General features: G+C 38.3%; 1 protein-coding gene and 1 long non-coding RNA gene across 2 annotated transcripts in view; both read left to right on the forward strand.

The window, feature by feature from the left end:
* The window catches only part of LOC113008691 (histone-lysine N-methyltransferase mes-4-like), a 34271-nt gene that overhangs the window by 5103 nt on the left and 16482 nt on the right, over positions 1-12686 (forward strand). The gene's annotated exons all lie outside the window — the stretch shown is intronic.
* On the forward strand, positions 1870-5825 carry LOC113009194 (uncharacterized). The gene is made up of 4 exons (XR_003270129.1): positions 1870-1949; positions 2021-2068; positions 4216-4314; positions 5607-5825. It is a non-coding gene; the product is annotated as an uncharacterized LOC113009194 (long non-coding RNA).

Raw genomic sequence — 12686 nt, forward strand, 5'->3', positions numbered from 1 at the left:
ACATCCTCCTCACTAAGAAACAAAACATACTGCTACATTTGTGGAAAACTACAGACAAAGTTTACACGTCATTTAAAAACTCATGAGAAATCACATGCAGATGTTGCTCGAGTTTTAAGTCTTCCCAAGAAGTCCAAAGACCGTTTGAAAATGCTTTCTAAGCTGCGAAACAAAGGAAACCACAGACATAACTCGGAGGTCATCGCAAGTGGGATTGGATCATTAAAAACCAGACGCACATCAAAAAAACCCTACAAAGGAAAAGACTATATTCACTGCATTTATTGCGAGGCATTATATCTTAAAAGAGATCTTTGGAGACATGTTCGTAAATGTTCTTCAAAACCAGTGGAGGCCAATTCAGAGGGGGGACGAAAAAAGGTCTTGTCCCTGGCCTGTATGAGTGAGTCAGCTCTGTGTCAGCAAGTTTCCCCCGGTGTTTGGAAGATATTAGCTGTCATGAAAGATGATGAAATAACTTCTACTGTGCGAAGTGACTTCTCTATTCTTCAGCTTGCTCAATCATTCTTTAACAAACATGGGAAAGATCCCACCAAATTTGACTACATTCGCCAGACACTCCGAGAATGTGGAAGACTTCTGCTCACACTTCGGAAAGAATGCTCAATACACACTTTTGAGGATGCTGTAAGACCTGCAAATTTCAATGTGGTTATCAAAGCTGTTAAGAAGGTGTGTGGGTATGATGAAGAAAAGAACTGCTACTCGACTCCAAGCCTTGCTTTAAAGTTGGGACACTCACTGCAGAAAGTCTGTGATATTATACATTGCAGAGCACTGATGGCAGAAGACAGTGCACTGATAAAGTCAACCCAGAGTTTCAAAACCCTTTATGCTACAAAGTGGTCAGAACTCATCTCCCATACTGCATTAACCACACTAAACGAGCGGCACTTCAACAAGCCTTCCACACTTCCTTTCACAGAAGATGTTCAGCGTCTTCATAGACATCTGGAGAAGACTACAGAACAAGCACTGAAGGACTTGGAAGAGCATAGTTCACCAAAATCATACAGTGAACTTTGTAAAGCTACCATGGCAAATGTAATACTATTTAACAGGAGAAGAGGGGGAGAAATTTCAAAGATGACACTGAATGGCTTCCAGGAGAGAGACACTAGTACCCTGCACAAGGATGTTGCAATTGGACTGACAAAATTTGAACTTTACCTTTGTCAACACTTCAGTCGTGTAGAATTGAGGGGTAAACGAGGACGCAAGGTTGCAGTGCTACTTTCACCAGACATGGTGAATGCCATAACACGGCTGACAGAGAAAAGACAAGACTGTGGTGTTCTGGCAGAAAACATATTCCTGTTTGCCAGACCTCATTGTCTGACTCCCTACAGAGGACAGGACTGTTTGAGGATTTATGCGACTGAATGTGGGGCTGAAAACCCTGAACACCTACGTTCAACGCAGTTGCGCAAACATGTCGCAACTTTGTCTCAGATCTTAAACCTCAAGAATCACGAGTTAGACCAAGTTGCCAACTTCCTAGGTCATGATATTCGTGTTCATCGCGAATATTATAGACTTCCAGAGGCTACTACCCAGCTTGCCAAAATATCCAAACTACTGATTGCCATGGAGAAAGGGTCTCTCAAAAGCCTTCAAGGCAAAACACTTGAAGAGATTGAAATCGAAGGTAAAGTGGTGTTAAGGTTAAGAATTATACACGTTTCCTGCACTATAACCTTATAATTCATTAAGACAATCTTTTATTTTGTTAGATAACCTACAGTTGACAGATTCAAGTGAAGAAAGTGAGGTCGGAGCGGAGCGTGAGGAGGTCGGAGCGGAGCGTGAGGAGGTCGGAGCGGAGCGTGAGGAGGTCGGAGCGGAGCGTGAGGAGGTCGGAGCGGAGCGTGAGGAGGTCGGAGCGGAGCGTGAGGTCAATGAAGGAAATCTTGTATATCCACAGATTGGTAAGTACAATGTGATTAGTCTCAACTTTGTTCAATTTATGAAATCACATGACTAATAGACTTTATTACAGATTCTATAGATACTAGAATGATGAAGAAAGTTGTCAAGGAACCTCCAGGTATGTGTTTGTCATCATTTATTGAAGCTTTTACCTTTGTAACTACTTCCTAGACACTTTTGCTATCTTTGCTATCTTTATGTAAAAAAAAAAAAGATAATTCATTACTATCATTTTTCCAGTGATTTTTACCTTTGTCCAAATGGTAATTTAAAGAAAGTCAAGGATCTTTCTAAAGACCAGCTCAACAGAATAGAAAGGTCAGTTTTGGAGGATGGTCAGGTAGGAAATGCTAGTTTGAACAGGTGATTTTGAGCTGTGATTTAAAGTTCTAGAGAGAATCTAATGAGCAGAGGAAGTTCCAGAGGGTGCAATTAGCAGTGGCAAAGGATTGTACCCTCAGATTTATGATTTTGATGATGGGGGTAAGGAGGTTAGTGTTAGCAGTGTTGTGGGAGAGTGACAGTAAAGACAATCCCTCAGGGTGGCGGGGGCGAGGTTGTTGAAGGCTTAAAAGTTGATTAGGAGTTTGCACTCAATACTATAGTCAGTGTGCAGCCAGTAATGTTCTTTTTAGGATGTGGTGATATAGTCTCTAGAGTGAGTGCAGTAGAGTAAGGGGGCAGCAGAGTTCTTAATAGATTGCAGTTCTTGGAGGTGAGTTTGGGGAAAGCAAAGATGCTGGGATTCTTTTTGAGGGTGGAGAGAATGGATAGGATTAGGAAGAACAATATCATTGGGACTGCACATGTTGGAAAAAATGTCTACATTGTTCTACATTGGCCAGGTTGAGGTTGTGTTGGGCATGTGCAAACAAGGGACAGTGAGGAAGGTTTGTTGAAGGATGTTAGAAAGGAAGCTGCCCTGCAGGAGACAGAAGGAGATGAGATTAATCAAGAGAGATGAAAATAGTTGGTGTGTGGAGGGCTGATCTACTACTCTTTATTTACCTGGTTTGCGCTTCTGAAGTATTCCCTCTACGCTCTCATCCTCTTTCTACAGTAAATCAGTGGTGAGTGGAAAGTTGACCAGTCACCGGAGTAGTGATGGGTCGTTCGCGAACGAAATGGCTCTTAGAGCTGGTTCTTTGAAGTGAACGATGCGAGCCGGCTCCTTATTGGGAGCCGTGGATTTTTTTTTTTTTTACTTTCTCTTGCCCTCTCTCTCACTTTTTTCGCTGCACGTCAGCCTTGTGTTTGCGCTGAGTAGAGACGGGAGGGGCGCAAACAGAGCCTTGCGTTTGCACCCCTCCCGCCTCTGAGCAGAGGGAGGAGCTAGGGGCGGTAGTTACACTCGCAACAGCAGTAGCACACGAAAAGAGCAGCAGGGAGAGAGAGAGAAAGAGAGCCGGGAGCAACAACAAGAGACAATGTCGTCACATTAGAAAGGTGGAGTAAAGAAAATGAGTGACACCAAGAAAAGAAGCAAAATCTAGAACCATTTAAATTTTACTGACAATACATAGGCAGAGTGTAGAGTCTGCAAGAAAAGGATATCATATAGAGCCGGTGCACGGGCACCTGAAAACTGTCCACTCATCAGTGCGATGGGAAGATAAAACACAGTGAATTAAGTGTGATATAAGTGAAGCTGCCAGTGTGTCTACCCACTGAGCTGAGCACTGGGCACTTGGTATTTTTAAATTTAAAGTTTAAATTTTAAAAGTTAAATTGTAAATGGTAGGTTTTTGTATTTTATAATTTATTTTTTAAATTTTATGTGGAGTGAATAAATAAAAGCAGATTTATATAATGAACATATATACATAGAAAACACGTTTTTAAACATTAGTAATTCATTTTGTGCATAATTTTATATTGTTGTTAATAATAAATGAATGAAAGCAACAAAATAACCTGAAGAGCCGGTTCGGGAGCTGAAAGAGCCGGCTCTTTTTAGTGAGCCGAGCCGAGAGAGCCGGATCTCTAAAAAGAGCCGGAAATCCCATCACTACACCGGAGTCTTGTTTGGAGAAAAATTCAGCCTTGTATCTTTTAATATCAGCTGTAATAGCTCTAGCCATATTCCACATTCACATGTGTCACCTTAAACTAAAAGTCATAGTTGCGACTCTGGATTTATCTTAGAAACCATATTCAAGATTTCAAGGTCCATTAGTTGCTTGACCACATTCAGGAGCATTTGACATTACATTATAAGCGATTTATACAACAAATATATGCTTACTGTTTTGTTTTGTTTTTCAGCACAAAGTAAAAATGGAGCGGGTAAGGTCATTGAACCCAACAGAATACTAAACAAGGAGATGAAGCCAAGCAGTAAGAAGAAAACAAATGAACAATCTGGTAAATGGTGACATGCATACAAAAGTCACTTAAGCACAAATGTAAACTTCATGCATTTTTGAACCCAGTTATCCACACCACCCAAGCCAGTATGGTGACTATGCTCATCTTTCTGCCAGGGACCGTACCATAATTCTACAACTTGGTTAGACAATTATATTAACCTACTTGGTAAGGTAAAACATAAATCACATTCAATGTGGAACAATACCTTGTATTAAGTAATGGGATAAATGTTTAAATTACTTTCCCTATGCCTGTTTTAATCTGTAATACATTTAAATACTTATCATTTTCAAAACAGCAATGCACCAAAACAATTAATAAACAAAGCAATGAGAACATATTATGATTTGGGTTTTTAATTTTGAGGATTCCTCAACCATTGGGCTTCTACATTATCTCCATACTCTGAACATCATCTTATTCCCATAGGCAGAATCTGGATAATATTGGAAAATTTGGGCTGGTTTGGCTAATTGTGGGCTGTAACCTGAACGTCTTGAAGAAAATTATGTTCACTGAAAAAACCTGAAGGCCCACCTCATGGTCAGGCAGGGTCCACCCTTGTTTTTAAATAAACATTTGAGTCAGACAGTTATATATGAAATGTTTGAGTATATGTTATACATTTCAAATTATTACAATATCATGCTATACATGTTTTTTGTTGTATAACGGTGTGTGGAATAAAATGCTCTCCATCCATAGTGATTTGCCATAGCTATTTATTGGAATTCTGACTTAATGTGGGCTACCTTTCAGAATTTTACATTTAAATAAATGTATTCATCCATTGTAATAAGTATTTAAACAGTCAGCATTACAGGATTTATACCAAAGAAACACTGTTACAACAAATTCACCTTAAAGGGGACATATTATGCAAAACCCACTTTTTTTTGTTGCTTTTGTATGTATATTTGGTTATGAATTGCCTCCCGACTCCTTAAGTGTAGGTTTTCAACAACTAAAAAAGGAGCTCTTTTAGGTCCCAGGTAGTGTATTTTGCACAATCCAGCATAATCACAGCCTCAGCACCTGTCCTCGTGGACAATGCAAAGGCCGTCTTTGGGCTGTGTAGACTAAACACTAACTGTTCTTAGCAGGGCTGTAAAACTAGTGCGTGCAGAACTCAATTCTTCGGCTTATTTGAAGGAAGCCGATTATCGCCATTATATTTTTGCATCCTACAACCATGTCAACTCACACAATTGAGCATAATACGTCCCCTTTAATTTAAAAATTGTTTAAAAAGTAGTTTGTTTACATTTATTTTTTTCTGCTTCTAGCTTCTCTGGAAAATGCAAGGAGGGTCAAAAAGCATCCTTGGTCTCCCACGGAGGTTGCTGCGATAATGAATTATTTTGGCGAACATATCAAAAAAGGAAAACTGGCCACTATTATCGAATGCCAGCAATGCAAAACTGCAGAAGATCCTGCTCTGGCTGGTCGTTCTATTCAAAACATCAGAGATTTTGTGAGGAATCGGGGCGTGTCGTTGAAGAAAAAGAAAATCCTATGTAGAGGAGTCTACATAACTCCAAAGTACTTCTTGGAGGAGTTACAAAAGATATTTTGTATGTTTTGGTTTCTCATTTATTTATTTAGAATTTTACTATTAGAAGATTGGTAAATTCATTTTGTTGACACTGTTTTAGTGGCATCTGATCTAAGAGGACATATAATTTTATATTGCCAGTTATTTTCATTTCTGTTAACAAAACAATCCTGTTTTTGTAAAATGCACTCAATTTGTTCCTTTTATTCACCTGTTGCCCTTTTAATACACACAAAATACATGTTTGTGTATGTGTATGGCCTTTGTCCTGTTAATAAAGTTAGCCCTGACAATTACTGTTCATGTCAGGGGGAGGAGCCAAGTTACCTAATTAGTGTTGTCCTCTTATTACACCATGTTGTCAGGTTCTTATATTTTGAGTTCTGGTGTGTTTTTCACAATTTTGAAGTGAGATTTGTGTTGTACAACTCAAATGGGATTTTTAAAGATGCACTTCATCTATCTAGCACAAGCGGAAAGGGGGGTCCGTTTAGTGTTGCAAAAATCTTGTTTGAAAAATTGTCCTTCCAATTCACCTTTACCAGTATGTGTGTGTGTGTGTGTGTGTGTAAGCCTGTAAGAACTGCAGATAGTAAGATTAACAATAGCAGTATTTTGTCTCTATCCGCCATTGTAGAAATTCATCTTATCTAAACAATAATTTGGCGCACAGCGTGAAAAAAAGGCGAACACCTTTGACGTTGCGTGACGAACTCTGTATTCCTCGTCCACACGTACACGCAAAAACTGAGTTTTCGAAATTCTCCAACCTGGCAGGAGTTTTTAAAAATCTCTGTTTTCGGTGATTCACAGTGTTTTGCCACATAAACCAATATCCTAAGATGATGACAGATGAAAAGTCAGAAATATCATATCATGCCATTTTTACTGGGCAAGCAGAGTAAGGAAGTATCAGACTGTTCCATGCTTGATGCCATATATAAAAGAAGAAGACAGCCCAAGAGGATTGAAAATACCACAAAGCAACAGAGAGGCTGGAGTGCTTCTTTTTGTGTCAATATCAAACAAAGAGGACACTGTGAGCGCGAAGAGGTAGATAACAAAGGTAAGTTTTTCAAAATTTTGGAAATGATTGAAAAGCATGATCCACTGGTACAGGAGGTATTAACGTATTACTTCTTCTCTCCAACAAAGACAATAAGAACTTCAAAGTGTGTACTTCATGCACGAGTTCTAATGTTTTTCAGTATAGAGTGGCCTCTTGGTGCTTTGGCAGTTAGTTTTATGTACCCACACTCGCTTTCACAAATGACAATCCACGAGATGACAGCAGGCGCACTAAGTGATTGTAGGCAGGATGAAAAGAAATGTACCCATTCATTTGCGTTTTGTGGTTAATGTGAATAATGGTTCAGTCTGAGTGAACACCACAACAAGCATGTGAGAAGTTTAGCGATAGAAAAGAGAAGACTTTTTAGAGTTGAGTAACAGAAAGAATAAACTACAAAAGCACAGGTTGCCAGATAACTCCCACAGCAAGTGGGATTTAAGTTTTCTGATCCAATAAACAACCTATCATATTATTCCCCAGGGGTGTGTTTTGTTCCCAAGTCCCCCTCCTCCTTCAGGTCCAATATTTACATTACATTAGAAAGCATGTCTTGTAAATTAACGAGCAGAAGGTTGCAATTAAAGACGCTATGCAGCATCTGTCTTTTCAGCTCCTAAAGAAGAAACAGTTGGAACTGGGGCCGATATGCCAAGTGTGCTCTTCCAGGCTGTCTCCCTTTTTAAGTTGTGGGTCTATAAACGGTGGCAGGTGTTATGGTCATACTCTTTTCATACAGTGCTGGAACTTGTCTTAAATGGCAGCTGCTGAACTTGTGGTGTAAATGTAGTTTTTTGTTTGTTTCTTTATTGACAGAAAGCAACTGATTTATTTTTAGAGAAAGGTTTGGTAATGTTCAAAGGGTAATACAATCCTGTGTGGATTTGTCTCTGTGGGAGAGAGCGAGCAACCAAACACGAGATCAGCTGAGTGGGAGTGAGACTGAAGAAGTGGAGATTGAAGTGTGCTGGAATTAAAAAAACAGACTTATTTTAAGAGTCCATCTGCATACAGTTTACCGGTGCAAGTAACGATAAAAAGTCACTATCATAAAAACACCAAATCACATACTTATTACTTTTCATATTTGATCATCATTTTATATTAAACTTGGACAGATGATGTAATTTGCTGTCCACTATCCTCCTACTCAGACAGGGATTTTTTCCTCTAATTGCACAGTCAGTATATTCCACTGTGATGATCCTCTCCATTTTTGACACTTCAGTTGCACACTCTGTACTAACCATAATGGATGGTATTGAAACTAGAAACAGATTTTAAAAGCACATTCATGTGGTGATTGAAAAAGAAGTGCATTGTTAGCTGTTATACAGGAGTTTATGTAGGTTAAGAATTTGATGCATTGTGAGGAAAAAGATTGCATCACTACCTGTTTCTGTGATTGAAAAAATGCTTTTTTTGCAGATTGTGCCCTGAAATGATCAGACACACAACATTTAAACTGCAGATGAAGTGATTAGCATTGATTATTTTTGCTGTGAATTACTGTTCCAAAGGGAATCTTTGAGTCCTGGCGTTCATGTGGCATAAACCACTCACCAACAATACTGCAGACCAAAAACGACCATTGTGGTAAAAGCACCCCCCAACGGCAGCAGCCTTCCCCAGCATGACAGTTCACCCTGCCAAACTGCAAAAACTCTTCCAAAATGGAACAATGAAGATAGTAAAGGTCTACCCTGGCTTTCAGTCTCCCCAGATCCTGGTCAAATCAAGCATCAGCATATTTAAAATGTAGCCAATCTGCTTTTAGACTAGCTTTAGCCTTTAAATTTAGGGTGGTTCGGGAGGTACAGTGGGTTGTGTACCAACTGGAAGATTAGTGATTCAGTCCCAGGCACCTCCAGTGTGCATGATAAACAGTTGTCCCAATGCATCCATTTGAGTGTGAGTGTGGAGGAAAAAGCCTGTTGATTCAATTCAGTTCAGCTTCATTTATATAGTGCCAAATCACAACAAACATGTGATTTATATTATGAGGTAAAGACTCACAATAAAGGAGAGAAAACCCCAACATACAAGACAATTAGTGCTCAGAGTAGCAACTGTAGTGTGGTCTCCATGACTCACTATGAAGTTGTAGAACCAACCATTTCTCACAACCCATCAACAAAAATCAGCTCATGTGCCAGACAGTAGCATTATTGCATCTGACCAATCACCAGAGGCCTGTAACATTTCAAACATCATACAAAAGTTCTTCCCAAAAAACTTTTTTCAACCCTCCTTAGTCCCATAATTACGTTCATAACATTGAAATGGATTATGACTCATACGTACACACATATAAACAATAAAGTTTTACCGGTAGTTATTCTAAATATTGAGATTAGGTGCTTAAAACTCAGAAGAAAAGTAATAACGCTTTATCCTATTAGCTTTTTTTCTCTACATTGCATGAAGCTTTCAAATTAGCACACTTGGCAGAGAACTCTTTTAATAGTGGAAAACTAACATTAGTGTTATCAGACTCAGCCAATTTATTCAAGTATAACACATGACATGAAACTCATTCATACATACATCTGGCATAAACTGACAACGACAGATAACCACTGAGTTATTTATCATCTTTCCCACTCCTAAGAGTGCAACTCGGTGGCAGGACACAGCAGATTTGACTCTTGTCTATATATTTTTTATATTTGTCTTGTGCAGACCATCCTGAGTTTTGCATGTGTGCCTGACAGCCAGAATACTTAAATCTCTTTCACAGAGCAAACCTGATTCAGATGTGACTATTCCCTCAATTTCCTCCTAAAAATGTGACAGTCCCAACCTGTCACGAAATGCCAATTTCTGCCGCTTCAGAATCTGGGTATTTTACAGCAAAAGTGTCGTTTAAAACTGATTTTATGGCCCCTTTCACATTTGACAGCCCAGCTAGTTTAATGCAGATCCCAGAAGCTGTCAATCCAAGCATGTTGTATGATACAGTGTGTCATTGCCCTGAGTGGAGGAAAAACTGTTCACTATTCTTTTATCCTTTACAGATTTATTTCTATTCCAGATCATAGTGGGAATTCAGCAAGCAGAAGATAGAAGGCGAGGAAACAGCCTGGACAGCAGTGCTTGAATTAAGCCAAGTTTCACTAATTATACCTGCCAACCTGTGTGCTTTCTTATTTCCCTGCAAACCAGTAGCTGCTCATGAAACACCATTCATAACAGAACACCATCAAAATACACCAGGAATGAGTCCAATCTTTTCTCTGATCAAATTGACAATAATGAAAATACTGTATGCTCTTCAGTATCTCCCTGAATACTTATTATGTAAGGCAAAAGCTGCTGTGAGTAGTTGCTCTGCAGACATCAAAATTGCTATAGTATACAATAAAAAAAAAAATCAAGAAATGGAGAATATTCATATTCATATTCATTCAGAATATGCTGGCTATTAGTCGGTGAAATCAGTCTTACAGAAGGTGCTGCACCAAAAACCTTCTAATGATTGCTTTGCTTGTTAGCAGATTGCTGCAGGTCACCCATAGTTTGCATGAAAGAAACCAACTTGTCTGCAACTGTCACTAACCAAACACAGAGAGGTAGTATAGCTTGAGTGCAATGCATACTGGAAAAAGAGATCATTGACCTTCAGAATAAAAGTTGGGCACAACAGTTAAAGTTGATGGCTTAAGTGAGATTCCACATGTCTTTATTTAGACAGTGTATTTCCTTTTAACTGGCTACCTGTAGCCTTCATTAAATGAGAGCTGCAGGTACAAAGCTAAACTACATCTAATACACAGCCTAGGTGTAAAATAGGATACATAAATATTTTTTCAAAGAACTATGAGGTAGAGTTAGAGCATATTTTTTTCTGTTAATGCTGCTCGAAACCTAAGTATGATTAATTTCTTGTAACTACTATTAGTAATTTACAAAATCATGTCAGAAGGGAAATCAAGCTCATTGTTTAACATCAGTCAAACAGCTTGACGTGTGTATTGAACAAAGTCCATTTGCAGGAGACATAACATCAGAGTGCTCTTAGACCTTATTTCAAAAAAATCAATTCAAATCAGCTCTGCTCTGTTTATTTACTATTATTATTCTGCATGAACGAGAAAGCTGTTGAAGGGTTGCCACATATAAAGCTGAAAACCAGTGCTTAAACCTCTCTACATGTCAACATTTAAAATGTACTGTCGCCATTTTATTCATTAACCTGAATTAATAATACATTGTAAAAAATAAATTATGTATTGCTACTCACTTCTATAGCACAAATTGGACTTTAATTTGGATTTTTTTATGCTGTATCATTTATTAATCGTCAAAGGACTCATTTAAGTTCCTTCAACTCACTGGTTGGTATCTCATAACGTGCATTCCTGTCTCTGATACAGCAGGTATTGATTGCTGTAATAAAGGACTTTCAGACTACGAGTAGGCTACATGTATAACTGCCTGTGAGCACAATGACATTCTTTCTGCCCTCTTCCATGACCCATTCTCATGCTCTTGCTCTTAGATTGAGGTTATCTGTGAACAAATCGGCCGGTTCACATAGAAAATGAGATGGAAAATGTTGAGATGCACTCCGCCGTATGTGAAGGTTTTTGATTACAGAGGAATTTGTTCTGCAGGTTTAGATGAGACACAGCTCTAAAACACTGTGCACTGTGTCTTCAGAATCTTTCTGCCAGAGCTCAAGACAGCACACCTTCACTTTTCTTGCTTTACCTAACAATGAAAGACATTAAATTTGAAAATTTATAAAGTGAAAAAAGCTGAAAATACCAGCGATGGTCCAACATGCAGCACATTATGCCGAAAAGACACGAGTACTGCTACAAACAAGTAATTCTTTCAGCTTCACAAAGAAATGACCTCCATCTTTTTTAAGTTCAACCACAGTTCTGTCAGATATGACACTGCATGTCACTACAGAATAATCATGACTATTTTTCAATATGAAGTCATCTTGAAACAGTACTCACATAGCCGCAGCAGAGTGTTCCATGGCTCACAGTAGACCTTTGGGTGGGTGACTACACATGTAAACATGACTGTAAACCATGCATGTTCTGGTTGTTCCTGTTACTAAAATTCACTGGGGCCAGGTTTTTCTAAAGTAAGTAATTATCAAAACATATTTATTCTTTATTGTGAGGTATAAGACAAAATTAAAATGCTACTTCATGATGCAGACATAAAACACCAGACAGTGAGACAGTAGAATAAATAAACATAGAATTAAAGCTGAATAAATAAAAATGTGAAAATTGGTACTGCTGTGTAGCACTGTTCCTAACTATTGCATAATGTTCATATTTCATGCCAGCACAATATGGTGTGGGTCAGTTTTCAGGGAAAAAGTATATCGATACCAAATTTCAAACTACAGATCTATTTAGAATCTATAAATCCAATATTAATATATTGGTGATTAACTCTTAGTAATGTTTCAGATGGCTGCAAAAACGTATTTACTTCTACTATCTCACAAAATCATATTCTGTTTGCTTACATCTTATATTTTGATGAACAGTGATTTGTAAATTATAAAAATAGTAGGCTAAGCATGTGAACTCTGTGGTTTATAGCTATTCGTGGCAATTCAGTGTTTTGTTTTTTCCTTACAATGTTCACAGAAAAAAATCAAAGCATATTTTTACATTTATATTTACATTCGAAATAAAACAGCTAATTAATCAGTCACCCAGAGACATGAAAACATAACATCCATAATAGTTTAATCTATATTAAAGA

Source organism: Astatotilapia calliptera, chromosome 17 (genome assembly GCF_900246225.1).
Source record: "Astatotilapia calliptera chromosome 17, fAstCal1.2, whole genome shotgun sequence".
In the NCBI taxonomy this organism is placed as follows: Eukaryota; Metazoa; Chordata; class Actinopteri; order Cichliformes; family Cichlidae; genus Astatotilapia; species Astatotilapia calliptera.